The 23,115-nt window shown below is 34.2% G+C and overlaps 1 long non-coding RNA gene across 1 annotated transcript; it reads left to right on the top strand.

Annotated features, from left to right (window-relative positions):
* Positions 1-14,694: 14,694 nt before the first annotated feature.
* LOC111508809 (uncharacterized) lies at positions 14,695-20,936 on the top strand. The gene is made up of 3 exons (XR_002722561.2): positions 14,695-14,937; positions 19,307-19,831; positions 20,197-20,936. It is a non-coding gene; the product is annotated as an uncharacterized lncRNA (long non-coding RNA).
* Positions 20,937-23,115: the final 2,179 nt, after the last annotated feature.

The raw sequence follows: 23,115 nt of genomic DNA, 5'->3' as shown, positions 1-23,115 counted from the left end.
CTTCAAAACTAGTCTGAATACGGACCTTCTTACAACGGAATATCCCAAGGTAATATAACCCGTAAATGAAAAATTACACCGTAAAATTTTATCAGAGTATAGAATTCCACTGTGAAATTATATAAGAGTGTAAAATTCTACTGTAAAATTTTGTCAAGAGTGTAATATCTCGATATAAATTTATATCGCAAATTTACCCTATAAAGTTTTATTTCAACACAAAAGTACACTCAAAATGAAAAATTACACTAAAAAATTCCACACTTGTCTTCGGGGTAGAATTACAAAATAATATTCCGCATGGAATGTAAGATCACACACGAAAGTAATTTCTCGCTAATATGGGCGGTAATTAAATTGCCACCGATACCGGTGGAAAAATTTTTACCAGTGTAGTCAATAATTGAGCAACCCACGGGTGAAAATGTAACATGAGCTGGAGCCCCGTCTTGCAAAAACCACATGAATGATCTCGCAAAAAGTCCTTGTAGGATTCACCTGTTAATATTGCTGGTAGAAAAAATAGGCCAACTAGGTAGTCACCAATCATTCCTACCCAAACATTGAAAATTTCGTCAAACTTTAAATCAAATCGTGGATCTATTGAAATGCTGTCACAACTTATTGAGGTATCCAATTTCATATTATCGGCAACTGAACGCATAAACCAGACAACTCCACCAGTACGTACCGAAACTAACTGAATCATTTGCAGGCAGAATTAATAAATATCCTAAACTAGTCCGTTGCCATAGCACGGTCTTGCAGTCTAGCCTGCAATATACCCGCGAATCCAGCAATATGCAGATTTAATTCGAGCCGTAAAAAGTCCATGAGAACATTTTCGGAATCGCTGACTGCATGCAAATGGCGCGCATCCACCGAGCACAATACATTTTCATGGAAATTTCATTCCACCTACATGCCAATGCCGGCAGGGCTGAAACAAGATAGCTATTATTCCGAATGAATTTGAATATGCTAAGTTTATGCAATTTGCAGACTGTAATTTTTACTTTTTATGAGGGAGTCAGCGAAAAATTTATATTCGCATACATTTTGTGATAAGATTGTTTTGAGAAAGTAGGACAGGTGGAGGGACTAATCACTTCTTGAACAACAGTCAGTTGTTCGTTAGGCAGCTTCAAGAATGAAAACGCTATTTGGTTGGGGAAACGCGCGTCGAGAAAAGTATTGCGTTTCTAGTAATTAGGAAAAGTACATGTTGAAGAAAAAGTCCTTTATGCGCGCTAGACATGGTGATTACGTGACGAGAGCGTTACGAAAAGTGTGATAGGGCGTGGCAAACGGAAGTTGAGAGGGAGGTATAAGTTTGTGAAGATAGAAAAAGAGAGAGAGTTACGTTTCGTACAGGCAAGAGGGAGAGGTGCGAGCACACATATACGCTCGAGTAGACTCTGCCAATAACTTTAGTAGGAGATTTCAATGTTTGTTTCGCGTCCGAAGATGGACATCTCTTGGTAAACTTTCTACAAGATAAATTAGAACTACAAATGAGTAATAACCGAAATGAGTCCACCATAAGACATGGAACAACAATCTTTCTGATTTCCAATCGAAAACATATGTATCTTAGTTCTCATACCATAAGCCACAGTAATTACTGATGTATCCGATAATGAAAATAAAAGTTCTGTTCGATGAAAATCCGTAATAAATTTAAATTATTTCTGAAAATCAATATATGTATATTATAATATATGAATGTATAATGTATATGTGTATACATACATAAAGATGGAGCGAAAGAAGTATTATTTCAGTGTGGTCTAGAGCACACTCTTTTTTTGGATTCATTTTACGCCAAAGGATCCAGTTTTACCTAGTATTTTGTTTACAATATTATAACGACGGTATGGCATACAAATTAATATTGGTCCAGAAATTAATTTGGGAAGCCCAATATACTAAACGTATGCGAAATTATCCACACGCAAACCACAAAAACGTGTGGTAAAATTATCTAGTGAAGAATAGGTTTCCAATCTTGATGAAATTCATAATTAGTTTCTAGAATACCTCGCGGATGATAAATATCAACAGAAATATTTATTTACTAATGGTTTTCATGAAGTTATCTTAAGAAACGTTTTTTTTTGTTTTCTCAATAATTTTCTCAGTCTGTTCGTTAATTGTATACACAAATTAAAATGATGGTTCATACTTGATGCCACCAGTATATGAGAAGTGAAAACCTCGTATCTAAATTTTACGTGTTTCCAAAAATGTCTCCCTATCTTAGACCCTTGATCTGAACCAGTTATATCTAGACAGTAAAAAATCACATTTCTCCAATAGCTCAACCATTTCCGTGCGTTGGGCTACCTATCAGGTGCGTCCCTAGGTGGCGGATAGGGGAACTACCAGGGGACTGGAGGCCCTGTCCGGAAGGCCAATGTGGCCTTACGGACTCCTGGTCAGTGGCAGAAATAACTAGGGTGAGGGGAACTAACATTCCCCAAAACATACCACCGTGGACCAGCTTAGCCAAGCTAAGGTGTAAGGAATCGTGCCGACAGCTGAATGGCCGCAGGGTGATATGCGGTTACGAACGATCCTCTTGGGGAATTGGGCGAAACCTCACTATAATCAGGCTCTGTCAGAGGTGACCAACTCTCCCCTTGCTACTCGTGGGAACACACATGAATGATGAAAACACACAAATAGAAACAACAAAAACCAATCCCTAGGCTGGACAGAAGTCCTCACCTCAATATCAGGCGATGGCTGGGATCGAACAGAAATGTCCAACCCAATCTACCGCTTGGAATGAGACTGAACAGAGCAGATCACCTCGTGATGTAATACAAAGGCCAAGGCGTAGGCGCATTTGCGGTCAAAAGGAGAAAGAGAGCGAAGGAGTCAGGAGTGACAGCAGCTATAAGTGCACCCTCCTCCTCCTTCATTCCACCTCCAACAGCAATGGCTCCGCCTTGAATAAAGGCAAGGAACCGGCTGCCCCTGCAGGAAAGCTCCATCACTTGTGCACCTTCACGAAGGGAACCCCAAGAAGGTTGAAGAAACCGCGCAACGACAGTAATGTCGCTGCACTTTCCAAAACCTTCGCGGACGCCAGCATGAGACACCTCAAGGTTGCCAAAGACAGTATGTGTTCGGCGAGTCTTGGCCTACACCTGCCAATATAAAGAAGATGTCTCCTAGTGATCTGTCCATCTTCCTGGAAAGAACAGGATGGACGATTACAACTCCTCGGAAGGATGTACAATGGGTCTACACTCACCCTCTCTACTCTACAGAACTATTCCAGTTGGCTCCACATCTCACTGAATATTGATTCTGTTATGCTGTGGTGGATCGATTGACAATATTGTATTCTATACATTGACGCTGTTAATTTTTTTCCAAATCTGAATTTTTTGCCTTTTTTATATCGGTAATTTGAGGTTATTCAAATTGAAATATATGTAAACTCCTTGATTTATTATATGGTTTTTCATAACTTCACCAATAAATAATGCTTTCATATTTGTCAGTTAGAGGAGTTCCGCAAGGCTCGATCCTGGGACCATTTCTCTATGTAGTTTATGCAAATGACCTCATAAGATATCTCAACATAACTAACAACTTTAATATACATATGGTGTGTTATGCCGATGATAGTAATGTACTAGTAGCCCAGAACGATCTGAATGCATTGAAAATTGTAGCCGAAAATACTCTGGAACATGTGCTGAAGTGGTCGAAAAACAATAATTTTAATTTAAATACATCGAAGGCTAATGTTATGTTGTGCCCTCTGCGTGGGCACAATCTAAACTGCAGACTTTTTGATGGTACCCCCAGTGAAATAGAAATGTCAGTATCGGTTAAATTGCTGGGTATAACTTTTGACGCAAACTTAATCTGGATCCCACATATTGACAATCTATGCACGAAACTGAGAAAATCGTGCTACTCTTTGAGGTTTATGGCAAATCATTGTAGTGTAGAGATGCTGATGATCCTGTGTCATGCTAATTTCCACTCCCACCTGAAATACGGCATTTTAAACTGGAGAAATTGCTCCTCTGTAAATAGAGTGTTTACTCTACAGAAATATGCCATACGAATACTGGAAAAACTAGGCTCTAGAAATTCGTGCAGAATTTTTTTTAAAGAATTAAACATTTTAACAGAGGCAGGGACCTATATCCTAGAAGCCTGTGTGCACGTTTTTAAACAAAGATCTAGCAATATGGCTGAAGGTTTACATAACTATAACACTAGAGGAAAACAGTTGCTACTATCAGTACGCCATCATACTGGCCTCTTTCGCAAAAGTTCTGAAGTGAATAGATGCAAATTTTTTAATATTTTACCCGAAATTGACAAATTATAAAAACATATATGTGTTTAGAAAAATGACAAAACAATTCATAATACAAAAATATTGTTACACTTTTGAAGAATTCCTTAAATAGAACTTGAAGTTTTTTTCTTTATAAATCATTTATTTATTACTTATTGTGTATATACAGCTATATATAATATATTATGTAATGCGCCCACTGACGTCTTTCATAATAATTTTGCCACAGTGTACATTAAACCCATTTGTATCACTGTGTACAACCTTATTGATTGAAATAAACAGGTATCATTATTATTATTATATTATATAGATGGATAGATTCAGTGTTTACCTGCGCACTAATAAGGAAAATGGAATAGTATCATATTTTTTTCCTTGAATTATATTTGTTTCAAATCTTCATATGAATGTCCAGCGTATACAGTGTTTCAGAAATAATGATTTTTCCGATTTTAACCTGAAAGAAACATGTGGATGATCAAGACTTTAATAAATATAATTTTTATTGATAATGAAAGAAATCTTTTTCTCATCTTCGGGCGCCCTATTTTTTATTTTAATGGAGGAGTCGATGTTCACTAACTTTGGATTATCCTGTGAAATAAATTAAATTGTAACGTATAAAACTCATAAACACAAAGAAATTAACATAATTACAGAAACAGCTGACATGAATATTTTACGAAGTCATATTTTCATCTGACATGCCCAATTTAAAGGGTTTATTCATATTTAAATTAACATTCGTAACGAATTTCATTCTGTCATCAAAAGCAATTAAATTTTTTAGATTCACAGATTCTTTATATATCAGTTATCCTTTCTCTGTTGAAATTTTCACTTCAACAGATTTTGACCAATGAAATGCGTATTTCGTGTCAAATTACCATGGAAACCAAGATAATTTTATCGATTTTTTTCCCATAAGGGTAATTAAGGGCGAATTATAGCATTTATTTTTCATACAAAAAAATACAATAATTCTCAGTTACGATTCCAATACTTTTCTGGTTGAATTTTTCTCTTACTTCATTTCTTCTTATTGACAAATTGGCTGGAATAGGATGTTGTTCGGCTAAAACAACTACAATAAAAACTCTTAGCAAATATATTCAGAGCATACACAGAAGTTTCTTCAATCTGAAAAAAACCCTTTCAAAGCAACTACTTCCATATGAACATTGAAATACACAAAAATTAATTTTTCACATTCAGTTTGTATTACATTCGTCATGGAATTGAAAGAGATACAATTAATAGGAATGCTTCATAATGTGATATATAGAAGAGAATTGATGTAGAATGTCACTTACATGGAACACTCTCATCATTAATGGTGTACTTCGAAGTTTCGGGATAAGACGCTTTTCTTATGATTTCATCAGCACTGTTATGAATGCAATTACAAGACGTAACACCCACTTTCTTCCTAACATTACGACTTGATGTCGCCGCTCTTGTCACGATGTAGGTATTTCATTTCAAACGAAACGAGAATATGTTTTGGAAGAAAAGGTATTTGGCTTTCTTCCTTACCATCATTCAACAAAAAATGCACAAAACTTCCAAAGAGAGGAAGGATGAAAATAACTATAATAAAAAGTCTTCAGAGGGATATACAGAGCATAGAAAAAAATTTTTGCAGATACAAACTGAAAGAAAAACTCACTTCCATATGAACATTGAACTATACAAGAAAATCACTTTTTCCCATTCGGTTAGAACTACGGAATTGAAACAGATATCATTCAAAATGTGCCATATAAAATATTTACTAACCGTAACAATGTGTAGGTATACAAGCTGTCATCTTGACAAGAACATATTCGTTCCTTTTGGTGACGTAATTTCGTATGAGTGTTAAGAAAGAAAATGAGTGCTTCTTTATTCAAAACGGTGCTGATGAGGTGATGAGTGTCGAAACTTCGATTTTCATTAATTCAATACACAGGGACAATAACTAAAATTGCAAGAAACTCATGTCAAAAACCAACCATGCTATGAAAAATCTCAGCAATGATTTTTCGATAAATATTTCACAGGGAAAAGTTGTTTATTTTGGCGAGATTCACCACATACCTACTTAGTTTTTGTAATGTTCGCAGCAACTTCACTTAGCGTCCTAGCATCGATATAGAAAATTATAAATATCTAGAAAACGATCACATTCAGCATTGTTGAGGAAGTATACCTTTTTGACTTGGAAAAGGTGTGGGAATCAGGTTTTTTCATGAAAAGTACCAAAAGGTTACTGTCAAAAAAGTTTAATAAATTAAAATAAATAATTAAATCACAGCGTACGCAGAGCCCTCTAGATGTTACATGAAAATTAATACGAAATTTTGATTTCCCACATCAAAAATCCCGGCTACCGAATTTCATGCAAATAACTTATTTTATGCAGAAGTTATTTTTAAAAAAACGAACAAAAAAGTCAATTTCGACAACCTGTATCTCCGAAACGAAGTATTTCCGGACACAAGTTTCTATAGACTTTTTTTCGTAAAATTGTCTCAGGAATGCCTCACTTGAATATTTTAATGTTCTTATGATACACCCTGTATATTTCTTTGTGCAGTACCTATTTATTTTCTTTCTCCCTTTTTTTGGAAGATTCCCACAATTTTGTTTAATGATGAAGAAGTAGAAAGCCAAAATGCTTCTAATAATCTGTTGTTTAAGTTCTATATCGTGTGAAATTTTCCCACCAAATACCACACATGCATCAATTTTTCCTCACCTTCAATTCGGAATTATTTTCAAAATATTTGTAGCCCCAAAGTAATTCAAGCACGAGTGAAAACTTCGGGAAGTCTCCATGCGCCGTTCGCAAAATGAAACAATGTTAATATCCCCATATCGAAAAAATGAGACGACGCGATACATTCTTTTTGTGTCAGCCAGCACCGAATTAAAAACCGTAATTTTGCATTTTCGACAGTGAAGCTTCCCAGTTGCCGAGCTGTTCGCTCGAAAAGCGCCTATGAAGCGGTCTTTTGCCGACGGTCTTTAACGGGCATGTAACATATGGCGATCGTAAACATGTTGATGACTGATTTATGGGTGTACTAAACTTCATCTCTCGAATAAAAATAAACCACCGGATTATTTTGATCTCGTATTATGGTCGTGTCCAACTGGATTTGATTCAATAACCGAAAGGATGTCAGATATCTGATTCAAATTTGATTTTTTGCAAAAATATTCCTAGAGGTGTGAAGAGGTAATTAAGAAAAATATGATGGTATTGAACACAAGGAATCTACACTCATAAATACTGACACTGAAAACCACTTTGTAAGATAACTGAAAAGTTATAAAATATGCTTCTCATTACATTTTTTCCAATTGACGGAAGTGAATTGGGGCGATATTGTATAATTTTGCCAAACACCATTGATCTGCACAAAACATTGGATTTAGGTTTCACTTATCCTCTGCTTCAAAGTTCACCCTGTACCAGTCGTTGCTTTTACCTTTCTCGTGGGTGAAAAACGATTCTTAGAAAAAAAATTCTGTAAAATTTTATCGGAAATTCAATGCTTTTCGATTTATTTGCGAGTGAAAGTATCATATCATAAACATAAGTTTTCAGATTAATTTCCCATTGTGAATAACGTGTAGGTATAGTCGAAGTAATTTTTCATACTTGAAGTCTCGGCGCCCTCAAAGGTCAAAAAACCAATACAAAGAGATACAGCCGCTGTCAACTAGTCCACGTGGGCTGAAGAATTAGCGGTTCGTATTGGATGATTTTTACTAACCAACTTTTATGATTAAGTGAAGAGTCATAAAATTAAATTTTGAAGTCACGGTGACGAATAGAATGCGAGCCGTCGTGTTGTCATTGTTCAGTTCAGGAAATGATCGCGATTTGAGTGTGGAAATTCAATATTGGTGCAGTTATAATTACTTGAAATTTTTGTTATCTGTTTAAAATGTGGCGTCCTTGGACAAGTATTAATAGTAATAACGAGTGTGATAACAACACAGACTTTTTCCTGTGTAGTGATTTCAATAGCTAGTGGATAAGATTCGGATGCATTTCAATATTGAAACACTGAGAGTATGTTTCAAGGTATGTAAGAATCTACATCACAAGTTTGGTTTCGGGGAAAAAAACCTTATGAACGCAAGATGCGATGTGATACGGGATTACCAAAACCTTGAGATGTTTATCTAATAAAATCATTGAAAAAAACAATGTACGACTGTTACAAAAGCAATGAGATTCTTACAACTGAAATCATAAAGAAGAAATTGAATACTTCCAGCCATAACGTGAGCTGCTGTGACAAAACTCTTCAGAATTAGATAAAGAAACTAGGAATTATATTTAAAATAATAAACAAACGTCAAGCAGTTATGAAAAGCAGAAGAATAGTGGAATTGCGTAACAAATACTTAGAATAAATAATTAAATATAGACAAGAACAGCAGCAAATTTTCTATTTAGACGAAACTTGGTATGACACTCACGACACACTTACGACAGGGTGGACTGATGGTTCAAGAATGTGTACGCCTAACATGCCTGCAAACAAAACTTGAAGTTTTACAGACAAAACATTTGAGAAAGTGTATGCCCTTAAGAGTATTGCTGAAAAGTATGGACACACCATACTGAGACATTTCCCGTATTTTTGTGTTTTCATTCCCATCGAGTTGATTTGAGGAAATCATCCGGCGTACAAAATTTTTTCCAAAAGTTTGATAAGAAGGTAATAGAGCTAATTATAGAAGAAGTATCTAATATTACCGAAGAAGACTGGCAGAAAATAATCAAAAACGTAATTTCAGTTCTTGTATAATCTGAAATAATTATTGAATAACGAAATTAGTTAGCTCCCTAACTATATCAAAGGAAAGCAAACGACGAGGCCTCATTTTTCAACTTGCCATTCCTCTTATTAATACAAAAATTACTTTTTCAAAAATATCAGCTGTAATTATTCTGAAAGGTCCAGATACTGAATGGATGAATCGACATAGATGTATCGATAAAATAATAATTTTTGATGATTTTTAAAATTATATCATCACAAAACTTCACTGTTTTCGAATTTAAAACAAAAATAAACGATAAAACACATAAAACCATTTGACTGAGGAAATTTGCTACATCACATTAAGAACTTTCAATAGTACCTACTGTTCATTTCTTTGAATATTGAAAACCGAAAAAAATTGTGGTAAAGAAAGTATATCTGATTCAATTCTATAACGGTGATTTTGAATACAAACTGAATAGAAAAAATGTTTCTTATATAATTCAGTGTTCATATAAATTTAGTTGTTTCCAAATGTTTATATAAAAGAAGCTGTTTCAGTAGGGCGTTTTCTTTCAGATTTGTGTCTGATTGTTACTTCTTTGCATGATCTACACATTTCTGTAAAGAGTATATCATGGAATTAATTGCTTTTTCCCTTACCTTGGAAGATTCCCACATTTTTTTGTATCAAGATGGGGTAGTAGAGAGCCAAAAACTTTCTTTCACAAAAATCAATCTCTCTTATAAATATACCCCTTTCGATAAAATAAAAGTATTTTAACACTATTTAACATCTGTGGAGACCTAAGATCAGGTTGATTGTGCTGAATTTTCAACCATTGTAACAAATTTCATCAAATATTCACGTTCGTATCAAATTAATAAACAATGAAATTTCTGAATGGATATTGAAGAGCCTTGGAAACCTCACTCTGAAGATGTTAAAACCTCACTCTAAGGTTGTTAAATTCAGAAATGAAATTTCGAGCAATATAGGTTGTAGTTCTGAACGTATTTGGGTAAATTGAAAGGATTCGCTGAAAATGTATTTTCCAAAATCAAAGCCGAGCCTTTAGTTTTCAAAGACACGTATCATTTGAAAAATAACTTGTGAATCCGGAGTGAATTCCTCATGGTTGAAAAAACATTCCTGATTCAAAACCCACGTGAAGACCTGTTTGGAACAACAACCCATAAGGCAGCATACACGAAGAAATAAACACTATCAGAAGCGAGCATTATCCTTTCTCATAAACCTCACAGTTTAAAGCCCAGTTTTAGCAAGCAAGGCAGGCACCCACCACAAAAGGAAAGAATGGCCGAGACCTTCTCATTATTTGCACATATTACACACAAGGCATTCCACATAAATATGTGGCGTTACATACGTCACAGATTTTATCATTGGACGGCTCGTTTCCGTCTACACTGATAAAAATAGTCGAGTGCACCGAATCATTTATTTTTCAAATGCAAAAAGTGAATTACAAATCAGCAATTCATCATTCTGATAGTATATCAATTTGATAATTTATATTATACAATTGCAATACAAGTGCAAACAAACTGTGAAGTCAAAACATTATTAACTGTTGTGAACAAAGTCCTCTCAATATAAACTATCTGATACATACATCAACACATTACGAGTTCAGTAATAATGTCATTCCAGCAGATCATTACAGAAACATCATTACTTAATTTACTTAATTTCAAAAAACCGACAATGCCTCCTAAGTCGCATCGCCCCCATAAACAATGCTCCATTTTCGACAGCTCTTACTGCCCCCTTCTGACATGTTAGATCGCAGGTTTGAACGTTGTGCCCTCCATCGCCGTCGACGTCATTTTTTTCTACCCACGCATAATTTCAAGTTTACACGTCAACTTGGACACCTCTTACTGCCCCTCTGACATGTTGGATCGCACGTTGAAACGTTAGGAACTCCATCGCCGTCGTCGGATCAGTTCGATACCATCTCCATCTCTCTCAGACTCATATGACAAATCAGCCTCTCTCACTTTTACACACACACTCTTATGAAAACCCATCCTCTCGCTCTGACACACAAACTGTTATGCAAAAACAAATTTGAGGTTATGCAGAAATACAAAGCAGGGGCCCAGCCCCTGCTTTGTATTTCTGCAGAAAGATCATTACTAAGAATTGTCCCGTCATTCCCTGTCATTATTTTCCGCACCTTACATGTTCATTATTACTGACATTATTTTTTAATCATTATTATGTTTCGAGTGGGGTAGATTATGGATTTTAATGAAAAAGTATGTCTATATAGCTATAATTATTGCATTAAGTATGAACCGTTTCGTTAAACGTCGTTACTGGATAAAAGAATGGGTTATGAAATGCAAAGATTATTCACATTTCGTGTTACTGAAGGAAATAAGTATTACGAAGAAAGCGAGTAATTATAAAAATTATTTTTATATGAACGAATACACTTTCAATAAATTATTGCGAGTGGTCCAACCAATTCTAATACGAAAAAATACGATTATGGACAGTTTGGAGGGAACACACCCCCTCTGAGTAATTAGGAAATTAGAGAGACCTGATAGTCGAAAGTAACTTATCAAAATGAAACACATGTGCTGTTCATTTCCAAAATTAAACTGAAGAAAAGCCCTCGCTTTACACGGACATTATTACTGAAGGTGTCCCCTCCTCCTGCTAAGATTGATGCTCGAAAGTCAAAATATCCAAATTCGCTTCATTACCGCTTCAATACTTGCGATAATTCCAGTTTATTATCTTCACACGTATATCGGGCATTCTCAATTTCTCCTATATGCCGATTATCTCAAGCTGTTTAGAAGAACTGAAAGCGAAAAAGATTCTGATATGCTTCAAGATGATCTCAATAATCTATCTACTTACTTTTCATTATCTGACCTATGTCTCAACGAAGCTAAATGCAAAATAATGAGTTTCACCATACCAATCATACCAATTTACAGAGAATCAATGAGATAAAAGATCTCGAGATCATTTTTACTGGTGTGTTCAGTTTCTCTCGGCACATTGAATACTTAGTATCTGAATGTTATAGAAAAATGAGCTTTATCTTAGGATCTAGCCCTGAATTCAATCACGATACTTGTTTGTTACTCTTTAACTCCATTGTTCGTTCTAAGCTGGAATATGGTTGTGTCATTTGGAATCCACAGACCTTTTTATATTCTGAAACTATAGAAACGATTATTAAAAACACTCTTTTTCAGAAAACACAATGTTTGACCTTCATTTATATTGTATTTTAGCGAATTACAAGAATTTAACATGCAACCATTGAAAGACTGCCGTGATTCCTCGGAAGTGATTTTTGTTTTTAACATTCTTAGAAAACTGAAAATTCCTAAAATTCTCTATACTATTGATTTTATTGTACCTGACGTAAGACTGAGAAGAAGAGACAAGCTATTCCGTATCTCAAACAATTTGTCTCTTCTTCAACAATGTCTCGAAACAGTTAACAAAGTGGTGAGGAACTGTGAACAGGATATATTCAGTATTACAGAAGGACAACTCCTTCGAATGCTCAAATGTGTCTGAATCTATTCACGATCATTTTATTATTTGTTGTTTAATATTGTTATATTTTATGCCTCATGTTCACTTGCAAGTAACTTGCGAAAGTTTTTTCACCAAGTACTTGCCGGTGTGTCTACACTGTAGTATAATTGTTTTGAAATTTATTGCGGTAAATTACTCAGCAGGTTCGTTTGCTTGATTAACGTGTACACACTTCCAGAAAAATGTCGTCTCAGCAAGTGGCTGCTGCTGTTGTAACATATATTCAGTTAAAAAAACAAATAAAGGAAAAGGAAAATGACAAAAAGCGTAGAAAAATTTGGGTCAGAAAATGGATTCAGATCTACGTTAGGCAAACATGAGAAGCTGCTCTCTGAATTGAGAAAGGAAGATTCTCAGCAGTTAAAATTTTTTTTACGTATGTCTGCGGAAGATTGTTATTTTTTGCTGAATTTGGTGAAAGAAAAAATATATAAAAAAGATACCAAAATGCGAGAAGCCATTCCACTCTTTTTCTTTTGAATTTTTCTCCACTCCTTATTTAGTTGTGTTCTCAAGTTATGTAGCTTGCGCTGAATTTCATGTTCAGATGTGTTGAATAGTTCTGCTAAATTTGCCTAAATGGGCCTTGTTTTTTTACTCTATTTTAAAAATCTTTGCAATGTACATTCCATATTTCTGGGTACAGTTCAAAATTTTCAATTAGCAGAAGAGTTTCTAATCTATTCCAAACACGTCGTTCCAACATTTTTGTGAAAAAATCAGAATTTCAATTCAGATTCGAAAAAAATAAATAAAAGTTTAAAATAGTTCACAAAATCCCACAACTTGCTCCAAATATTGCGAAACAGTCTCGAAATAATAAAGTGCAAAGTAATTTACTTAGATTAGCCGTGTACACTACAAGCTCTAACAAGTCGGCAAGTACTTGGCCCGAGAGTAAACTTTCAGCAAACTTCCTCTAGCGCTGCTGTTTACACGCATTGCAAGTGACTTGTGAGAGTACTCTAGGCAAATTTAATTGCTAGTGGACACGAGGCTTTGTATCGATTTCAATTGTATCAATGGTACTCAATGAATACTATATGTAAGGAACTTTCAAAAAAACTGTACATCATGTAAGTGGAAACCATTCTATTTATTGTTCAGTATAAATAAATTTCTATTCTTTTATTAATGTCATTATTTGGAAATTTCACTTACATGGAACATTGTCATCCTCAATGGCAAACACCCGATGTTTCGGATTAAAACAAATTACAAAAAGAAGCACTCCATTCATCCATAAAAATACGATTTTATGTCACGAATCAGTTAAATCTACTTATGTCATTGATGACAGTACATAATGACATTCATTCGCTTATATGAAAGTAGAAAACCAAAGCTTTCTTTCCCAAAAATGAATATACCTCTTTCAATTTGAAGTGATGATTATATTCCACAAATTGATGTCTACCATAGATAGTTAAAAATTTCATGCAGGTCAAAAGGTTATACAATCTACATACTGATATAATAATGTGGCTATATAATAATATTAATTAGACCAATACATAAATAGAAAAAGGAATATTTTTAGGAGAGATTACTGTTTCGTAATTATTTCCTCTTTTTGTTTCCTCGGATATTTCACACATGTTTTTCATAACATTGTCATTTGTAAATTGCAATCTGAAGATATGAATTTATACGTCAAAATTGCCAAAAAAACTGAATAAGCTGAGTTTAAGTTAAAGTAAGCTGGACAAAGTTCCTTAATAGTCGAATGGCACAAAAAATTAATAGTTACCAAACGTCGGCATTTTTTTGTATGGCATGGGCGGCGTGGTATACTTTTTTTGTCTTATCGTTCATTAAATGCTATTAAATACGTTCATGGATTTGCATTAATTCCTTGACAAAATATACAAACCTATTACTTTCTGGAAGCGAACTACTGGTACAAAAAAGTACTAAAACACTTTTATCAGTGTATTTTCTTTCAGCAATGGCCCTCGCCAAACGAACAGAGACGGACGATGATGACAGCTGAGGAGTACATTGTGATTTTGTGACATCGCACCATTCACACAGTCAGTCAGTTGTTTGGTTGATGCGTGACAGCCGAGTCCAAGGTTCTTCTGTACATAAGTGATATGGCCCTCTATCAAGTTGGCAGCCGACGGAAAGCGTCACGGCCACATTTCGGAGGGAAGAAAAGTTATCTAGCAAAACAAGTTTGAAGTGCGTAGGCTGGTTCGTGTGGGATAGCCATTAGGTGGCATAAGAATAGAAAGGTAAACATTAAGAATAATTGAATTTATTTCAGTTTGCCATGTTATTCTAGATAACCCGACACATAAATCACGAATGACTAGTTAACACACCAATTTTCTTTGTTTTAAATACACGTTTTGACAAACCGGTTCTAGTTTGAAGGTCACGTGATTCCGATATTAGATTCTTGACCTAGAGTTAAGACGAAGGAAACATTGCTGGTGGATATAAAAGTTTGATGGTGGTCAATACCGCCATCTAGTAGTAGTAGTTGGATACTTCAGAAGTATTATCGACAGATGATAGCAACAGGAATAAATATAATCTGTACCAATACCGTTCGTTTCCAAAATATGTTAAGATAAAAATTAATTATGAAAGAAACTCGTGAGTGTTCATGGATTATTGTTGCTTATCTAGTATACGGAGAACGTGGGATGTTGATATATTCGAGCAGTTATCTTCATCATTATTTTAAAAAGTCATCAGAGTTTCAGAACAACTCAAATCCAAATAATTCCAGCAATTGAAGGAATCTATTTTGAATATACATATGCTATGTCTGGAGAACATTGTTTATTTATTTATTTGTTTACAAACTTTACAGGCCATGGCCCAGTTACAGAGTAGTTAATAAATATCACAAATAGATTTGTACAAACAATAAAATTACAAAAATATTCAACAAGAGTTATACAATTTCATACAACCTATTTCTAAATCTAGTAATATTTTGGAAGATGATATCACAGTCATTTTGTACATTATTATATGCATTTAATGGGAAATTTTGGTAATAATTTCGTCTTGCCGCTTCAATATAAAATGTGCGAAACGATCTAGTTTCATAAGCAGGTACATTGAAATTGATTTTTGATAGAAGACAGGGATCATCCACTTCACCATGTATCATCTTGTACAAAAATATTAAGTATGCAAATACTATTCTTTTCTAGAGGGTTTGTATGTTGTACTTTTCAAGTAGCACTACTTTGGAAATATCAAGGTTATAGTTACCTGTTTCTTTGAAGTGAAGATATCTCAGAAACTTGTTTTGAACTCTATTGAGAACACCAGATAATGGAAACATATTCCAAGATGCTTCTGATAAGAGTGATATACAAATGTTTGATGCAGGTAATAATGTTGAATTGCCTAGAGTTGCGAACTACAAACCCATACATCTTTGAGGCCTTGTTTGTTATATTAAGTACCTATATGAGATCTAAATAATAATTCATAATCAAAAGTAACACCAAGGTCTGTTATTTCTCGAGTTCTGTTGATTTTTATACCGTCCATGTCGTAGCTGTACGTTATGACTTTTTTCCGGGAGAAGGTCATAGCATTACACTTTTGAACGTTGAATAACAATTTGTTCTTTTTTGACTATTCAACGATGTTATTTATATCGTTTTGTAGATGTACACAATCTTCAACTGTTGAAATTCTTCTAAAAATTTTCAATTCATCTGCAAACAGCAAGTAGCAAGGTGATGTGATATTTTTTACAAGACTGTTGATAAATAAAATAAAAAACAAAGTTCCTGAGGTGGAACCCTGTTGTCAAAATAGTAGGATATATATTCTTCCTGTTATTTACATTCATCAGTACCTAAGTGTAGATTTGTCGAAATATCCATTTTGATGGAAAAAGACCTTACAATAAACTCATCAACTCTAACCTCTCCATATCTTAGTAACAGGTACGACCATATAGCAAACATCGCTAAATACATGCACTTGTTGAATCAGAATCGAACAGAGAAATCACAAATGGAACGACATATTTAACAATTCGAAGATGAAATGTGGAGACACTATTGAGAAGAACAAAATCCGGGCTATTATACTGCGGTCGAATGGAATCCAAAGTACAAAACGTTTGGTCTGCTACTGTGGCAGACATCATCAGTAGTATGTGCCTTGACTACGAGGACGAATGGCATTTCTAGTAGCCTGGATTTTTTTCCTCTTCAACTGAAATGTATAGATTTGGGGAAAATTATTCGATATAATAGTTTCCTATAATTTTTTTTTTCAAACTTCTATATTTTAGTGTGTAGTTTAAGAAGTTTTTATAACAGATATTGAATTATTCATCAAAGAAATCAGTTAATCAAACATTTAAGACACATCGGCTGTCGATTCATAAAAGTACTTTCTGTCAGAACGTAAATTGAACAAAATGTATGCTGATGAGAACTAAGAACTAAGCACAAATAAGAGGATTTATGTTTTGCATAGATATCTGTCAATATGACCTCAACTTCAACTCCAAAATTATATGTAAATTCGCAAAAAACTTTTACAATTAATATTTTGGGAAATTTATGAGAAAAAATGGTATGTAATATATTGGAGTTTGTCAGAGAATGACTTCCCGAGGTGAATCATGCCCGTCCCAAGAGATTATAGGGACTGCCGCTAAAAAAGAATGAGGGGACCAGTAGACAAAAATCAGTTTTTCTTAATGTCGTAGATACATTTTCCCCTGCAAAGGTGAATCTTCTCAACAACTTTTCCTGTTGTTCAATACAGATAGTATGTTATGGAATTGGATATACTTGATGAACCACGGTACGAAATTGTAAATTTCTTCGATGACATATTTAAATTGATACACTCTGGACTTGGTCAAGTTTGAATGGTTGAAAGAAGGATACACGACAGTAAAAAAATGATGTGTTCGTTGGAAAATGAAAAACCCATAATTTTTATCATTTTCTGGAAACAGTTTTAATGAAACAACTAAATTGCCGAACCGATGAACGAAAATGTTTGTCAAAAGCAATATTTTGTCTACATCTGATAAAAAGTCATTCAAAAAAATTATCTACTGACTGAAGCGTTAAAAGAATCAAAATAATTGTTATGATTGAGCTTTGGCAAATAACTGAAAAATATACCGTAGCTACTAAACAAAGGCATGCCTACTTTACGTATACTAGTGTGAATTTTTTCCAAATTACAAAAAAAATGTAATAGTTCAATTGAATAACTGAATAGTCAATTCTACGTCATTATCACGCGTAATGTTTAATTATTTTAAATCAATTCACAGGACAAAGTTCGGAAAACCTATTTGGGCAACGTCCAAATTGTTAAACCAAATAGATGACTCGATAATATAAAATTATAGTAGTCGATATATTCGATCAACTTATTTTATTGATTTACACATTTTCCATTCAACTATGGAAGTATTGTTGAGTATGCACTATTTTGTTCCATTAAAGGATTGTTTCGATGATTGAAAATCAACAATTTTTTGAATAATGGAATCTTAACCTCAAACTACTCAACTTTTTACGCAGGATTCTCATTAAATTTATTTTTTCGTTAAGACACATACCTTGGACTGCCTAATTAAGCCAGTGGTATGGTCTCTCTTCCTAAAATAACTGGGATGTCTTTTTTATACTATTTGCAATATGCCCTATGCAGTTTTCCAGCACTCGAGAATGGGATTAGTTTTTCAATCAACCTAGCAAAAATCTCTTTTATGTCTTGAAACATGTCTCTATCTCAATTGGTTCAAAAGTTATCGCCTATTGAGTAAAGCTGTAGCTTAAAATAACATGCAATCTCAAAAATTTCAATTATCTTCAAAAAGCTCCAACATCAAGCATTCTTGGACTAATGAAATAGGATTACGTGTGTAGTGAGACCGTTCCACAAAATCTGGCTGTTCAGATCGTAGTGGGGAATTTAATTTTTGTTTTCTGGAATCGATTACAAACCTTATTCCAGAGCAGGCCGAAAAAAATTGAGTACTTATTCAGGGAAGGGGGGAGAAATATGACCATTAATTGCAATTGTACGTGTAAATGATGTTAATTTGCTGATATTAGGTATGATTTTATTGTAGAGTTGTACTGAAATAAAAATACTCAGTTTTTAATGTATACATCGAGAAAATGAGAAATTGATCGGACCAATTTAGACCAGTTTAGAAAATAACATAATAAGGATACCACACAACTGACATGATTATTCTGTATAAAAACACGAAATTAATATAATCTGACTCCTACTTTAACAACAAATTTTAGTAGCAACATTTTTGTCGCACTCAAGTTATGTTATAAGAATGAGAATCCCGTAACTGTTGTTTCTACTAAATCAAAACAATCTGCCAAAACCCACCGTGCATCACAGAATAGAAAAACAGTTTCATTCAAATGAGAAGATCTTATCACGAATCGAAACATTTGTATATTTCACATCAGGAGAATCATTACGCAACCAAAATAACTTTCCTAAATTTCTGCAATAATTGTAAAACTTATTTCCCCTTTTGTAAATAGCGAAACAGTGGACTATCTTTATAGCAGTAGTTTTCAAATCTTTCTTATCAAATTGATCGATAAACCCTTCTTTTTATAGGTTTAATGGGACAACAGGCTTTCTTTCTCTCTCCGCACTCTTCTCCGTCCGATGTAAGCGTTAAACGTCATCCGACTAAACCACGCCTTTTTATAACCAGATATCGGAAGCGTTGGACCCTCCTCTTATGCAAACATGATCTCTAATCTGGCATCGTGACGTGCTGAGGAACGTGACTATACACCAGACCGCACCGATAAGACGCTCATTTTCGGCCACATTTGAAAAATCCATCAACGCCGTATGTGTTTATACTGAAAATCAAAGTGCACCGAGAGACCACATACGTATTTAACCGTCCGTCGGCTGTGTTTGCTCAACCACACCCAGTCTGTCACATTCGGTACGTTATGGGATATATCTGACGGGAATTCCTGCCCACGAAGCCGCCCCGCGCACTGCGTCGGCGTCGGTTGTTGGACGCCCGCAGCGCCGCGACGCTACCCAAACACATCCAGATCAGCCGACTTCGAATTCAGTTCGGTGCCAGCAGAACAACGAGCAACACCTGTCTGTCAACACATGGTGAGTCATACTCTATTATTATTAACATCTTACATATGCATGGGCTAATGTCAACAATTGTTTTTGTACTGTACCCGCTTTCATACTTACAAGGTTACCTCAGGTAACGAAACATTTGAACAAACCAACTTGTTTGTAAGCACATTGCCGGTTTTTGGGTTCCCCAGGGTCTGACACCCCTTTAAATCTATCACTATTGGACGGGTAGCGTGAAGTTTAGCCACCCTAGGATATCCGAGGGTTGATATCACCCCCTCGAGGCGCCGTGTGTGTGCAATTCTTTTATATCGGCCCTGTGGGAACAGTAGTAAAAGTTTTCCTTTTGTAACTTTCAAGACTCTGACGTTATGTATTTACATTTGCAGATTTTCACTCACCTGGTCCTGGCCGGCTCGATCTTCCTCCTTCCTGTTGATGGTTTCGCATGCTGCCTTAATGTAAGCCCCCTGTACGTATACTGAATGTATCCTGAGTGTTTTCTGTCCGGTATACCTTCAGTATACGTAACAGGAGACCACATTTCTACTAGAGCTGCTTGAAGATCTTCATGGAAACTTGTGTCGTGTTCACCAGTAGTTAATGATATGTATAAGATGATTCAGATGAATATTCAATATGTTATACAAAACTAGGTTAGAATCGAATGTGTTACATCAGTGTTATAATTTACATAAGTTCGAGTACTAACTGTGCAAAATTATTTCTATTTACATACATACTCAATAAATTCAATGATAATCCTAGATTATGATGTAGTTAGAATATTGCTTTTTGAATTCATAAATAATCAACAAGATAGCTCATGGCCTTATATTCATTAGAATAAGTATTTCAGATTGTAAAAAAGATATATTACAAATATATTTGTGAATAATCAAGTGTGAAGTTAATTAGTTGTGAATACATTTTCCAGAAGCAAATTTGTCACTTAAATAGTTTCCAAATGAAAACAAAATAGCAGAAAATTGAGTGGATAATTTGAAGCATCATTCACTCATAACAATCAGTCTGAAAGTTTCAAAAATGAATACTTTAACAGCAAAACACATATTTATACAACAATATATTTTGAACGAAAGTAATTTTTTGTGGACGTAATACATTTTATAATCAAAATTGAAGAAAAACTTAACATATACAAAAAATTCATTGAAAAAATCTGTTTTAAAGGAAAACGAACGTTTTGTCTATGAAATCTTGGGTGATATTTTTTATTTACATTTCAATAATAATTTCAAAATTCAACGCCAATTTACTTATTAGCCTAATGACAGTCTTTTTAACAACGACGTCACTTGAACCAAACAAAAATCTGTAATTTGATTTTTTGAAAATTATTTATAGTTATTCCTATCCAAAACTATCAATTTCTTGCAATAATCACAGTTTCTGGGAAATATTGTTAGATTTTTCATTTGCTCATAGTTCAGAACGAATAACTGACAAATTGAAGGAGGACATTGAATTGGGAATTCAGAAAATGTTTTTTTTTCTAGAGAAGTTATTTCAGTTAATTTACCTTCATCAGATACATCTTGTTTCATAGACATTGGCAAATATGAGATTGTGTTGAAAAAAATATAAAAAATGGTTTTGAAAACATCACAGATTTTTCTAAACTCTAAAAACTGTGGTTGTTGAAGTTCACAAAACTTATTTAATTCACAAAAAATGTTCAGATATCAAACTTAGGCGGGGACATCTAATGAAAGACACCTTCGCCATTTTTCTTGGAGTCATATGTGTTTCTATTATGGCAGTTGAATTTTTTTGTAAATAAGTTCAAGTGAAATAATTCTCTAATTCAATATGAGAAACTATAGACTAACTGTTTTGAAAATTTCAAATACTTGAAGTGTTCTTCTAGTTGAATACCCTCAGAAATCTTCAAGGGACATATGCAAGCTCAGTAGGCGATGACTAACGTTTCAAGTCTCCACATATTCCCATTCTGTCAAACATTATTTTTTCATACTTCAGATAATATTCAATATTTGATAAAAACTTAGATGTTACCACTATTTAATCATTTTCCAGATGTTACATATATCTCTTTACACCATTTTTGTTGAACAACGTTCTGGGAGCCAAGTTGGCATCATCAGAACAGCAGTTATGTTTTTTAGTTTTAATGCTTAATTTCTAAGTTCGATGTTTTATCCACTACTCATATTTACGACCAAGGAAATTATATTCAAAAGTCAATAGAACCAAGCATTCGAACTTTTTTTCCTCTTTGTCAAAGTTACCAAAACTTATTTTGTTTCCTACACAATCTTTATGGTTGATAATTTGAAGAAGTTGGTACCCAAAACCGATAGAACTCGAAGCTCTTGTGTAAAATGGATCTAATGAAGACAATTTCCATTCACCAAGACGAAAACACTGTTTCTCGACGTACGTTAGGATCATCAGGCGGTGACCAAGTGACCAGTGTTTGGTCACCTCCTGATAATGCTCTATTTTCAAGTGAAAAGCGTTCTCCATGAAAACAATAAGACAATTTTTAATACTGAATCTGCCACCTCCCCTATCAAACCTTCTAGTAGTTGACTGAATCCCTTTCCTAATGTCATGGTTTAATCACTATGAATGTGTTTTGACTTAAATGGTTTATTTTTGAGAAATCGTAAGATTTGTGCACACTGTGCATATATACAAATATTTGTTAGAAGGTGTAACATTTTCCACAAATACCCTTGGACTTGAATTTTTAATGGAATATGACTTGGTAAAACACATCTGTCCCCCGAAAAAAATGTTCAAGATAAAGGTAAGATAACAGAAGGGCTCTAGTGGGGCATGGGGAGCTTTCAATAACCTCACTTTTGAATTAAAAAAATCACCACTACCAAGGTAGCTGAAAGAAGAAAAACTGTTAAACTCAACCAAATATTTTAATGCAAATACATTTTCAAATATCCCCAAAAAAGACATATTGATAGGAATGGGTGAGTGAAAGAATCAATTTGTTACCCAGGAACTCTTTTTTAGGAAAGATACATTTCACCATTTTTATCCAATTATGAATCCAAAAAAAAAATTGCTCTTTCGAAGTAAGAAATTTGAATTTATAAGGGGACAACGTTTTTGACATCCACTAATAACAATAATAATAATAATTCGTCTTCTATTCTCCAATAGTAACTTAATAACATTTATACAATAAAATTTTAATTACAGGAAAATGAAAGGCAAAGTTCAGTTTATATTCATCTAAAGGCAATAAAAATAAACTGTTCTTCTAATGCTTTTTGAGAAAATAAAAGATTGAATACAATAAA

Source organism: Leptinotarsa decemlineata, unplaced genomic scaffold, assembly GCF_025532065.1.
Source record: "Leptinotarsa decemlineata unplaced genomic scaffold, Ldec_3_MD MMD2_tig00000026_RagTag_RagTag, whole genome shotgun sequence".
Taxonomy (NCBI): Eukaryota; Metazoa; Arthropoda; class Insecta; order Coleoptera; family Chrysomelidae; genus Leptinotarsa; species Leptinotarsa decemlineata.
Note: the sequence above shows the minus strand (reverse complement) of the source record. Positions and strands in the feature narration are given on the sequence as shown.